Source organism: Cebus imitator, unplaced genomic scaffold (assembly GCF_001604975.1).
Source record: "Cebus imitator isolate Cc_AM_T3 unplaced genomic scaffold, Cebus_imitator-1.0 Scaffold879, whole genome shotgun sequence".
In the NCBI taxonomy this organism is placed as follows: Eukaryota; Metazoa; Chordata; class Mammalia; order Primates; family Cebidae; genus Cebus; species Cebus imitator.
This window is the reverse complement of record NW_016108194.1, coordinates 143,243-156,791: the sequence shown is the minus strand read 5'-3', so window position 1 is coordinate 156,791 and position 13,549 is coordinate 143,243.

Sequence of the window (13,549 nt, the reverse complement as noted above, 5' to 3'; positions counted from 1 at the left end):
GTGAGAGGACATCCGCTGTGGTCTGGCAAAATTTGAGTTCAAGAAACTCAACACTAACAGAGCCATCCGGGAATGAAGAGAAATGAAACTGGGATCTCTGGACTTTCATGGGAACATACGATTTTTATGCACAGAATTTGAGGGGAATTTGTAGGAAAAAGCAATGGAGAAGCTAAAGTCACTGGACTCCCTCTTCCTGGGTTGGATCGGCAGGTGCTACACCTAAGAAGCATCACCTGATAGAGCAGATGGGATAGCGCTGAGGTGCAAGGAAGGCTTTTTAAAAAGACAGGAGCCAAACTTGGAAGAAAAATCACAGTTGATGGCAGCAATCAATAATCAATAAGCTTCCCAGGAGGTCCCCCCCGCACATGACTCAGCCTTTGCTTTTTAATTTTTATTTGTATTTTGTTGAGACAGGGTCTTGCTCTGTTGCCAGGCTGGAGTGGAGTGGCGAGATCTTGGTTCACTGCAGCCTCCTTCTTGGCTCAAGCAGTTCTCCTGCCTCAGCCTCGATAGTAGCTGGGACTGCAGGCACATGCCACTGTGCCCGGCTTACCTTTGTATTTTTAGTAGAGATGGGGTTTCACCATGTTGCCCAGGTTGGCCTTGAACTCCTGGCCTCAAGTGATCCACCCACCTCGGCCTCCCAAAGTGCTGGGATTACGGGTATGAGCCACTGCACCCAGCAGCCTTTGCATTCTTATATTGGACCCTCCTCCTTCCCTGTGTTCCATCTCATTCTTCCCCTTTGCTCCTGGGGAGCACATCCTAGAGAAATTATAACAGAGGTGGTGAAGGGACACTTTCCAGATATTCCATGCGGCGTTAAGAGTATGAAGGTCAACTCAGGCAGGCATCACTGAACAAAGCTCATAAAACATGGCAGATGCTTACCATGCACTGATAAACGCAAAATTGTTGCATATTCAGCAACATTGAGTCTTGCAAACATTTTTGTTGAGTGAGTGACGTTAAGCACCAGAATGCTATTTACAGCACAATACCATTTCTATAAATGAAAAACATACACTCACAAGGCAACACCATACAGTTTATAAACCACAGGCATAGTTAAGGGCCATGTGTCAAACAGATTTCATGGGGCGACTGTGAGTTGCCAGGAGTGGAGATCTGGGGGTGAACAGGGAAGCAACAAATTAACCAGGGAAGGATCTCACCAGAAGTGGTGGTGTGATTGTGAATAAGAAGCACAGTTAGCTCAATTCTTGGTACTGACATGCAAATTAGAACGACCACCAAAAAAAGTATGAATAATTAAGATTTAGCCAGGTGAATGCAAAGGGATGGGGAGGCAGAGAAGAGTCCATCACTGGTTGAAGGTGAGAAACAACAGGCTGGATCTACTTCAAGGTTTACTCAGCTCGGCAACAGCACCACTGACAACTGGATCATTCTTTGTCCTCGGGGACTAGCCTGCGCGCTGTGCGATGTTGGGCAGCATCCCTGGGCTTGACCCACCAGCAGATGCCACGGGCACCCCCAGTGTGACAGCCAAAACTCCCTCCAGATATTGCTCCCTGTCCTCTCTGGGTGATGGGGAGGGAATCTCTCCTTTTGAGGATGACCAATCAAGGGAACTCAAGATGACTTAAAGAGAGGAGACTGAAGAGTAGAGCCTTGGGTATCCTACAAAAAACTTGGCATTTTATTTTTAACCATCTGCAGAATCCCAAGAGGGGATTTAATCAGGTTGGTATTGGGAAGTGTTGCCTGGGTGCTTAGAGCTCTTGAATCACTTGAGGCCAAGTTTCCCTTTTCTACCCAAATGAAGAGCGAAGTCATTCCATTGCAACAGGGACTTTTTCATGGCCTTCCCAATATTTCCGAAGCTATCTGGAAGTGGATATTGGCAGCAGTGGGACTTATATTCCCCAAGACACTTTCTCTCCAAATTCTGGCTCTTGGTGCAACCACTACGTCTTTCCTTCCTGCTTCATATCATCTGTGTTCAGAGCCCTGCCTTCATCATTCCCCTTGGTTCTCTTTGTCCCTTCTTGTTAAACCTGTAGACATTACATTCTTGTTAGTGACAGTGAGAGCACCGTAGACATCACAACATTGAACACCAGACCTTGCTGATTGTAGAACTCCCTTCACCATCCCTATCAACAGGAATTGCTCCATGGTTCTTTTTCTTTAAGACCCGGGATGCTGTTGCCATTCTGGTCTATTTGAGGTTCTTTCCCATTTGCCTCCTTGCCTTTCAAGACTGCTGCCAGGAACAACTCCCAAACTCCTTTGCTCTATCAGGCAAAGCAATTCTGCTCCCTTCTGATGCATTTTCCTGACATAGACGCTGGGATAGACATCTTAGGTTTATCTTTTTTCCCTTTTGTTTTACTCTGTTTTCATACTGCTATAAAGAACTACCCAAGGCTGGGTAATTTATAAAGGAAAGATATTTAATTGACTCACAGTTCCACATGGCTGAGGAGGACTCAGGAAACTAACAATCATGGAGGAAGACAAAGGGGAAGTAAGGCGCCTTCTTCACAAGGCGGCAGGAAGGAGAAGTGCTGAGCAAAGGAGCCCCTTATAAAACCATCAGATCTCACGAGTACTCACTCACTATCATGAGAACAGCATGGGGGAAGCCACCGACATGATCCAATTACCTCCACCTAGTCTCTCCTTGACATGTGGGAATTATGGGGATTACAATGCAAGATGAGATTTGGGTGGGGACACATAGCCTAACCATGTCGCCTTCCCTCTTCTGTCTCTGCTGGTCCTAATCTTACAAATTTAGGTGGCAGACAGAGAATGGAGAAAGCCAACAGGAGACTGAAATCATTGGCACATACATAAAGACATGGCACAACCCTCAAAAACAGGAGAAAAGAGGTAAGGTGCAGGGGAGTGGGTATCGCTGGGGAAGGAAGCTGAGCATTTTTCACACGTGTGTGGCTTGGAGAAAGCAGATGTGCAGAGCTGAGGTCATTACCCAGTAGATGTGGGCAAAACAGGGCTTGCCAGCCTACATATGTGGTCTTTGAGATGCTGAATTCTTCAAAATGTAATAAGAATTTATAAATTATAAAACTGTTGTTATATTGGGTGATTTCCCTTAAAAAAAAATAATGTCACCATCTCTGGCTGACATCCTGGAGTGGGAACTCTCCGTTGAGTTGATACCGTGTGACTCGGCATGCAGTTCTAGGCACCAGCGTTCACATCCGCATTTCCCTAGCCCACGCTGCCTCAGCCACTAACTCACTGGCTAGACACTTGAGTGTGCAAATCCTCAGCCACTCCCGTTCATCATCCAGAGTTTATCAACGTGACCTTGCATATTAGCAGAGGATTTTAGAATTTAAAATATTGCCTTTTTATCATGATTACTTTTATCATGTGCATAAAGGTTCAAAATTAATGCATTCTTTGCATATTTTCAACTTCATTGGGCTGCTTTCATCTGTTGACTTAGGTCTTCCATCGATTCAAAAAAGGTTTTCTAGCTGTTTTTTTTTTTTTTTTTGTTTAAATATGCTTGTCTTTTTTGGATGATTTCCTTTATATATTCTTGCTGAATCTCTTCTCCACATTAAGATATAATGACAAACATATTATCATTTTTATTACATTAAACTATTCTCTTGAGTTTTGAACTTCCTGAGTTTTCTTCCATTTCTCAGTCTTGATATTCTGCAGGATGTAATCTGACATTTTCTAGTTCCTAAGAAACTGAATCCACATCAGTGTAGGTTTTCATGTCTGTGCAATTCACCATGATTTTACTCTATTTTGCATGCTTTTGCAATAATCCTGTTTCAGAAATAGCAATCATCTCTCCTCCAGGAGTCCTCATCCCTCTTTTGGAAGAACGGTTTTTCTCTGTTGACAGGATTTGTTAAAAAGTAGGCTTAGTGGAGTGGACTACCGTTGTTCTTTTTCTTTTCTTTTCTTTCTTTTTTTTGAGGCGGAGTCTCACGCTGTCATCCAGGCTGGAGTACAGTGGTGCAGTCTCGGCTCACTGCAGCCTCTGCCTCTCTAGTGCAAGCAATTCTCCTGCCTCAGCCTCCGGAGTAGCTGGGATTATAGGCACTTGCCACCACACCCGAGTAATTTTTGTATTTTTAGTAGAGACGGGTTTCTCCATGTTGGCCAGATGGGGTCTCACCATGTTGGCCAGACGGGGTTTCACCATGTTGGCCTCCCAAAGTGCAAGGCGTGAGCCACCGCACCCGGCCCATTGTTCTTTTTCTAGACCTCTGGTTGTATGAGTGTTCACCCCATGCTCAATTCTTCATTGAAACTCTTTGGGCATTAATGAGAATCCATTTTATTTCTCTTTTCTACTCTTTTTTTTCCCTCGGCTTTCTTGGTCCATTTGGGCTGCATTTATAAATTTCCTTAGGCTGAAAAATGTATAAACAATAGAAATATATTGCTCACACTTCTGAAGGCTGGAAATTCAAGGTTCAGGTACCAGAAGATTTGGTATCTGATCAAGGTTCTCTGCTTCATAGATGGTGCCTTCTTGCTGTGTCCTTCCATGGTAGAAGGGACAAGGGAGCTCTCTGGGGTCCCTTTTATAAGAGCACCCATCCCATTCATGAGGCTCCAGCCTCACAACCTCATCACCTCCCAAAGACCCTACCTCGTAACACCATCTCCTTGGGGATTAGGATTTCAACATCTGGCTTTGGGGTAACACAGACTTTTAGACCATAGCACCGGTTTACTGCTCTTTAGGATTGGGAGAAGGTGGTTTGCAGATTACTTCTCCACAACCCTTCATTTTTCTTCTGCCAAATTCTGAATGGGATAAATTCTGTGAAGTTTGGGTGATATTGTGGCATTCTGCCTAATGATATGGGTTTTCCTTGGACATCTGTGGGTTTATATGCCCAGTCTCCTGCTACCATCCTACCTAGAAGTTTGTTCATATTTTTATATGAATGTTTATTTATATTATATGTGGAAATTGTATTTTTATTTTTATTCTGTGCCCAAAATACAGTAGAATACCCTAAACATTTGTCACTTAGAAAAGACATTCTATTTCCAGAATGAGACAAATTTTATTTGCTCTAGAAATAGCACCAACTTTTCTTAGTGCTATCTGCTTTTCCAATATTCCTTTTTTTTTTTTTGAGACAGAGTCTGACTCTGTCACCCATGCTAGAGTGCAGTGGTGTGATCTCAGCTCACAGCAACCTCCACCTCCTGGATTCAAATGATTCTCCTGCCTCAGCCTCCCGAGTAGCTGGGATTACAGGCACGTGCCACTGTGCCCAGCTAATTTTTGTATTTTTAGTAGAGATGGGGTTTCACCATGTTGACCAGGCCGGTCTTAAATTCCTGACCTCAAATGATGCACCTGACTTGGCCTCCCAAAGTGCTGGGATTACATGCATGAGCCACCGTGCCAGGCCCTTTCTGATATTTCTTATTAAATCTCTTATAGTTTTTATAAAACGTTGAACCCTAAAAGAAAGAAATAACAGAATTTTAAACATTCCATGGTGCAAAGAAACAGCAGACTGATGAAATATCTTGTTCTAGCTTTTCTACCTTCAAATATATACATCGCACGATTCACTTTTGTTTATTTCCACTGTGACCATTTTAGTTTAAGCCTTTACCCTCAGCTTCCTGGCTGAACCCCCAGTTCCTCTCATTATGAACTTCCTCCAAACTGTTCTCCACTTATGACCCATCAAAGCCTTTGAAATCATATATTACTCTCTATAATCTCTTCTTTTTGCACTTAGAATAAGAGAAAAATAATGATAATAAAAAAGTACCAACACTTTTCCAAGTCTCACAAAGCCCCATATAATCCTGTCCTTGTCCAACCTTCCGGCTCACACTGTGCTACTCTTCTGTTCCAGAGAAAAGGTAATTTTCTTGAACAGTAAATAACAGACAAGATGAATAGGAAAATATCCCCTTACACCCTTATGCCCAAGAGAAATTATGACAAGTTTTGATGAGATCCCTCTGGCAAAAAGTTGCTAATGAGGATGAAAACAAAAGGGAAAATTACTTCAACAAATGCAATTTGCCAAAGAGAAAAATAAAACAAAAATAATTTTTGCAAGAGTGTTCTTTTCTCCAAATTGATGCAACATAGATGTCACTTGGCATGTCCAATGCAGTGACCTCTGTGGGCCAGGACACTGAGATGACGACCTTGGGAAAAAGCGCTCCAGGGTTGGATCCTTAAGAAAATGATTACACAACATATAAATGTGGTTGATGCCTTTAACCACAAACAGCTGTCTCCTCCAGCTGTCCCTTTGCAACCACTGGGTGATGGTCAGTGGCTTGCAAATCCTAGGTGTGGTTTGTTCAGACAAGGGCATTCATCTGACTTTATTATAAACTGATCTTAGGAAGGGGCAAAGGCCATATTGAAACAAAAAGACCCAATATCTGCGAGGCTGCTTTCAAGTCTTTCCCTGCCTTGGCTTTTGTGTTGTTTCCAGCTATTTTATTTTCCTAAGAATGGCTTCAGCAGCACCATCTGTTTCCCTATCAGTTGCAACACCAGGGCGTGAAGGCTGCACACATCTTCCATCCGATGCTGCAGGGGGCTCCCAATTGCACAAGAAACTTGAATGAATTTTCTATCCTGGAAAATCTGTGAGGATTCTCATTTGCAGAAAGAAGTGTGCATTGCTAGATATTATCAATACAAAAGGTGAAATCCACAAAAATATTTCAAAAGGCTATTTGTACTGGAGTCATCTATTACCAATAATGCTGGTTTTCGAGATGAATGTTTGTGCATTCTCAACCATGGTGTATTCTTCTTTCTTTCAAGAAGGGAACATTTAGGAGACACTGTCTTGAAGCCCAAGTTAATTGGGCTTTTGCTCATCTAACCTATAGGGATTTCCTTTGGGGCCTGTGAAATGATTAGTAAATGCAGTGAACACAAGCAAATATGTAAGGTAAGGGTTTCAAAAATACAATTACGTAGAATAAGGTTTATAGAGATATGGTTCAGCACCACAACTCATGCCTGCAATCCCAACATTTTGGGAAACCAAGGTGGGAAGATCGTTTGAGCCCAGGGGTTCTAGACCAGCCTGGGCAACATAGTGAGGTCCCGTCTCTACAAAAATAAAAAATAAAAAAAATTAGCTAGGTGTGGTGGGACGTGCCAGTAGTCCCAGCTACTTTGGAGGCTGAGGCAGGAGGATTGCTTGAGAATTGGAGGTCAAGGCTGCAATGAGCTATGCTCGCACCACTGCACTCCAGCCTGGGTGACAAGAGTGAGACTCTGTCTCCAGAAAAATGTAAAAATAAATAAGTAAATAAAAAGGTTTATAGAGATACAAGAAGGCGAGTTGTTTGAAATACAATTATTTCTCTCACTTTTATAACCGTTTTGATACAGGATGTGCTAAATGTCTCCACTTGAATGACATATTGACATATGACGATCATTTCCTTAAAGCAAATGGAAATAAGAATCGCAGCACACTGGCGTGTGTCCTCAGTTCAGAAAGAAAGAGCGTACACTTCACCGTTCAAAACATGCGACATTGACACTACACCAGCAGCCTGCACTCTCAGCTGTGGTTGCACTGACTCAGAAACTCACAGAACTGGAGGGCAATGTAGCAAACACATGGTCAAGCCTCCCACAAGGCCTGTGAGCAGTGTTCGCTACAATCAGCACGGCTAGAGTTACAGGGACCTCTTTTGAAATTTGGTTGGCCTCCCAAGTTATGGAACTGAACATGTTTGCACAGGTTTATGGAACAAGAGGACTAGGGAGAAAACCCCAGGCCAAGCCATCTTTTTCCTCATTGTGTCTGGGAGTAAACACATACATCCTCAAGTGCATTTGAGACTTTGCAGTGTCACAATTTCCTACTTGAGCTTCTAACCTCCTTCAAAAGATGTCTCAGGTATCATGGCTGATCCAATAGAGGTCAAAACACAAAACAAGCTTAAAGGCAGCAAAATCCTGCTGACAGTATCTGAAGATCTAGTGGAAAATCAATACTTTAAAATAGATTGAGCAGTGTGAGACCTGACTGGGCAACATGGTGAAACCCTATCTCTGCAAAAAAATATAAAAATTAGCTGGGCTTTATGGTGAGCGTCTGTGGTCTCGGCTACTGGGAAGGCTAAGGAGAGAGAATCAATTGAACCCATAGAGGTTGAGGCTGCAGTAAGCTGTGATTGCACCACTACATGGCAGCCTAGGTGAGTGAGACCCTCAAAAAATGTAGATAAATAAATTTATAAATTTTATAAATATAAAATTATATATATAATTATATAGTATAAATAATATATACATTTTTATAAAGTTGTGTAAGGTTTATACAATTTTTATAACATTTATCCAACTTTATAAATATAGATATTTATGCAAATAAAAATATATGTAAAAGATTATGTTATATAAAATTTATAAATTATATAAAAATGACATTTTATGTCTAATTATAAATGTATATAAATATATAATTATAAATATATATTTACATATAATTGTCTATTTCTAAATATAATATAAATATAAATATAATATGTATACATAAATATATGTATTGCTTATATATATTTAAATATAGCAGGGGAAACACTACCCCATCTTTTGAAAGTTCATGTGGCCCTGTTAAGGTTTTGATCAATACTCTTTAATGGCTTCTGGTTTTCAACGAATCAGGTGCATGCTTCCTGCTTTCGTGGTAAAGTCCTCAAACATGCGCCCCTGCCTGCATTTATGACTTATGATTTCTGTACCCCGCCCTTCCCGACACTCACACTAGGTGACTTGTCTTTCCACGCGCTGGCCCCACACCTTGCCTCCTTTACAACATGGATGTCTTCACGCGATTTCTTCTCTATGCATTTGTATGCAAAGAAAATCCATCGTCTAATGCTGGGCATGCATGGTTCTTCCTTCATGAGAGTTCGTGAAGGAAATCGTACAGATTTGCTGGTGTTGATTGCATTGACTGATGAGTTCACAGCCCCAGAGGCACATTCTATAGAGGAGTGAGTAAAACACCAATTAACACTGGCTTCCAGACCGTCACCCCAAACGTTGCCTTTTTGAAAGAAGGATTTTGTAGAGAAAACTCTCCCCCACAGCTCCCACTGTGTGTGGTTCATATACCTGCTAGCTGGGTATAAGGCATGCCAACTTGTAATGCCCCTTCCTGCCTCATTTCTCCTGCACATTGCGGGCCCCGCATGACCAGCCCTCAAAGCTGCTGAGATGCCAGCCTAACATGGATGGTGTAACCCGTGTTTCAGAACGGTCCTTCCAGACACGTGGTGCCCAGATGGGAGCCGCAATTTGAGCTTCCATTTTTAAAATTTGCTTCCATTGCAGAAATTAATGTTCAAATAACTGAAGCTTACAGGGAGCCTGTTTATAGTCAATACCATAGGTTAAGATTAGAGATGACCTAATTCCTTAACATAGACATATTCTCCAAACGCATGAGCACAGAGAGGAAAGCAGTGTGCTTGCAGCTGTTACATTGCTCCCTGATGACTTCCCCTCTGCCACGTGGGCTCTCTTCCTTTGACATGGTCTGACTAGTCTTGTTTTAAAAATAAAATCTCCCTCATAGTAACAAAATACAAAGTATTCCTTTTTCTTTCTCTTTCAAGAGCCCTCTGGATTTTGTGTTAGGTTTATGTAAGGGACTTTTCTTCTTTCTGTGGCATAATGAATGTCAGAATTAAGATGAAGATTTACAAAAATGTAGATTATGTTATATATATGTAATATATGGAAGAAATTATAGCCAGGAGCAATGGCTCATACCTGCAATCCCAGAGTTTTGGGAGGCCAAGGGGGGAGGGTTGCTTGAGGCCAGGAGTTCAAGACCGGCTTGGGCAACATAGCAAGTTCCCATCTCTACAAAATAAATTTTATTTTATTTTTTAAAATTATCCTTTTTTTTTCTTTTGAGATGGAGTCTTGCCTGTCGCCCAGGCTGGAGTGCAGTGGTGTGATCTCAGCTCACTGCAACCTCCACCTCCTGGGTTGAAGTGATTCTCCTGCCTCGGCCTCCCGAGTAGCTGGGACTACAGGAGCGTGCCACCACGCCCAGCTAATTTTTGTATTTTTAGTTGAGATGGGTTTTACCATGTTGGCCAGGCTGGTTTTTGACCGCTGACCTCATTATCTGCCTGTCTTGGGCTACCAAAGTGCTTCGATTACAGGCAGGAGCCACCATGCCCGGCCCCAAATAAATTTTAAATATTAGCCATGGTGGCACGTACCAGTCCCAAGAGGAGGTCAAGGCTACAGGGAGCCATGATTGCACCACTGAACTCCAGCCTGGGCAACAGAGCTAGACCCTACCTCTTAAAAAAAACTATGATGTCTAAGTCTTAAGAAAAATTTAATTCTTCATGAGAAATCATGTTGTCTTAGTGTTCATGACAATGGTACATTTTATAGAGTTGGTTTATTAGAGCCGTTCTAACTTGAATGGAAAAGATGCAAGACTAAAGTCAATGACTGTGGGTTTTCATTTCTCTTCTTCATGACACACTTTGTCTCCAGTGGAGTTTAAACGAGAGTTTTTAAAAAATTAGGTTGGTACAAAGTAATTGCTGCTTTTGCGATGATTTTTAATGGCAAAAACCACAATTACTTTTGCACCAACCTAAGTAATTGCACCAGTCTAAATCATCTGCCTGTCCAGGTCACTGTGATGCAACAGTCGTATTGTCAGCTCCCCAAACTCTCAAATTCCACAGTCGGGGCTAGCGTTGCTCCCCTCCCCTGACCCAACCTTCATGTCCAGCTACATCTTCTGGCAGCCCCTTCTTTCATCTACAATATGGGCAGTTAACAGTTAAAGTTCTCAAAATATGCCATGTTTCTGTCTGCGCTGCTGACACTCCTCTCCGCCGTCAACTCCCTTCTCTCTTTTTTTTTTCCACTTAAAAAAAAAATTTAATTCAATAGTTTTTGGAGAAGTGGTGGTGTCTGGTTCCATGGATAAGTTCTTCAGTGGTTTCTGAGATTTTGGTGCACCTGTCACCCGAGCAGTGGACACTCTACCCAAGGTGTAGTCTCTTAATCAGCGCTCCCCTCCCAATCTTCCCCTCAAGTCCCCAAAGTCCATTGTATTCTTTTTATGCGTTTGCATCCTTATAGCTTAGCTCCCACATGTAAGTGAGACCCACGATGTTTGGTTTTCCATTCCTGGGTGACTTCTTTTAGAATGGCCTCCAACTCTGTCCAGGCTGCTGTGAGTGCCATTATGTCATTCGTTTTTATGGCTGGCAACTCCCTTCTTACCTTCATCAGAGTGTAACGTCTTTGGGGCTGAATGCCTTCCTTGAGGTCCCTCAGCAACTCCTGTTTTTCTGAACAGCTAGGTAGGAGGAATGCGTTCGAGTGCTCCATAGCTTGTAGGGCGACTATAGTTAGCAATAATAATGTAGTTTCAAAGAGCTGGAACAAGGATAGTGAATGTTCCCAATGCCAAGAAATGAGATGATGGACATTGTAATTACTCCAGTCTGATCATCATACATTGTATGGCTAGAAACATCACTGTGTACAATTATTATGCATCAATTAAAAAATAAAAGAGCTGGGCATGGTGGCTCACACCTGTAATCTCAGCACTTTGGGAGGCTGAGGCAGGCAGATGGCCTGAGCCCAGGAGTTCCAGACCAGCCTGGGTAACTTCTACAAAAAATACGAAAGTTAACCAGGCATGGTGGTGCACACCTATAGTCCCAGCTACTCTGGAGGCTGAGGCAGGAGTATCGCTTGAGCCCAGGAGGCAGAGGCTGCAGTGAGCTATGATGCCACCACTGCACTCCAGCCTGGGTGACAGTGCAAGACCCTGTCTTAAAAAAAAGTAAATAATAAACTAATAACTTACAGTGTTCTATAGGATTGCAGGATGACTATAGTGAACAAAAACATACCACATACTCTCAAATAGCTAGAAGGAGGATGTTGAATGTTTCCAACAGAAAGGACTGATACATGTTTGATATGACGGATATGCCAATTACCCCAAGCAGACATCACTGTACATGATATGGGTCCAAGCATCACTATGTACCCCATGAATATGTACAATTATTAATAGTATGTGTTAATTAAAAAGTAAAATTAAGGGAAAAAATAACACAGTACCTCACTAGTTCTGTATCATATCCAGTGGTGTGCTGAAAAGAATTAACCCCCAGCTATCAGGAACTGGGGTGATGGGAAGCCCTGGCTTCTGGTGAGTGTCCGTTTCCCTGAAGTAAACGCCCACTCCACCTCAGCCACTTCCCAGTGAGTGTCCATTTTCCGAAGTAAACACTCTGTCCACTGCAGCCACTTCCAAGCAAGTGTCCATTTCCCTGGAGTAAATACTTGCTGCACGGTGGCCAGTTCTGAGGTACCAACGTGAGGTCACAGAACACGGATTTGGGAACAGATGTGCACAATTGGTCCTCCCAGCTGTCCCCCGATTGATATTTAAGTCATTACCATTGTCTAGCCATAAGTAAAACAGTTTATCATTTTTTTGTATAGTATTTTGGCTTTTGTGGTAGGTGGAATGATATCCTCTCCCCATTCCACAAAGAAGTTCATATCCTGATCTGCGGAGCCTGTGAAGATGTTAGATTATGTGGCAAAGGGAACAAGTTGCAGATGGAATGAAGGTTGCTAATCAGCTGACCTTAAATAGGGAGGTTATCTGGGCAGGCTCCATGTGATCACAGGGTTCGTAAAAGTAAAGAGCAAGGCAGGAGAGGAGGTTAGAGTGATTGCATATGACAGGGACCTATCTGGCTTTGGTTGAGTCCAAATGGCTGGCTTTGAAGATGAAAACCTAGAAGTGCAGCGGACTCTACAGCAGGGGTATCCAATCATTTGGCCTCGCTGGGCCACGTTGGAAGAGGAAGAATTGTCTTGGGCCACAGATAAACCACACTAACACTCGCGATGAACTAAAAAAAAAAGGCCAAAAAAATCTCATGATGTTTTAAGAAAGTTTACGAATTTGTATCGGGCAGCATTCAAAGCCATCCTGGGCTGCCTGTGGGCTGTGGGCTGTGAGGTGGACAAACTTGCTCTGGGGTCTTGGAGAGGGAAGGGAATGGATCCTCTACAAAATAGCCCTGTGACACTTGTGCTGGACCTCTGACCTCCAGGACTGTAACAACACAACTCTGTGATCTTTTAGGTAGTAGCCTTCGTGGAAACTTGCTATGCTGGCCCTAAGAAACTAAACAGTTTCCTATATTTGTGACCTCGGCCTGTTACATTGGCAGAGCGTCAGTTTGTTGCTATCAGGATGGTATCTATCACACAGAATTGGTGTAAAAAGCAGCTACGATTGCTGAATGTCCCACTCATCACATGAGAGCAGAGTCAGTCCACAAATGAAAGCGCCTGTTCTTGCTGTTCTACTTTCTTTATCATTTATTCATACTTTATTACATGTAATTCATATCTACCTTATAATATGTATTTGAAATATATTTGCATATTTATATTAATATCTAAGCATATTAATATAAATACATTTGTCGATAAATTTTTATTATATATTATATAAATATTTTAATA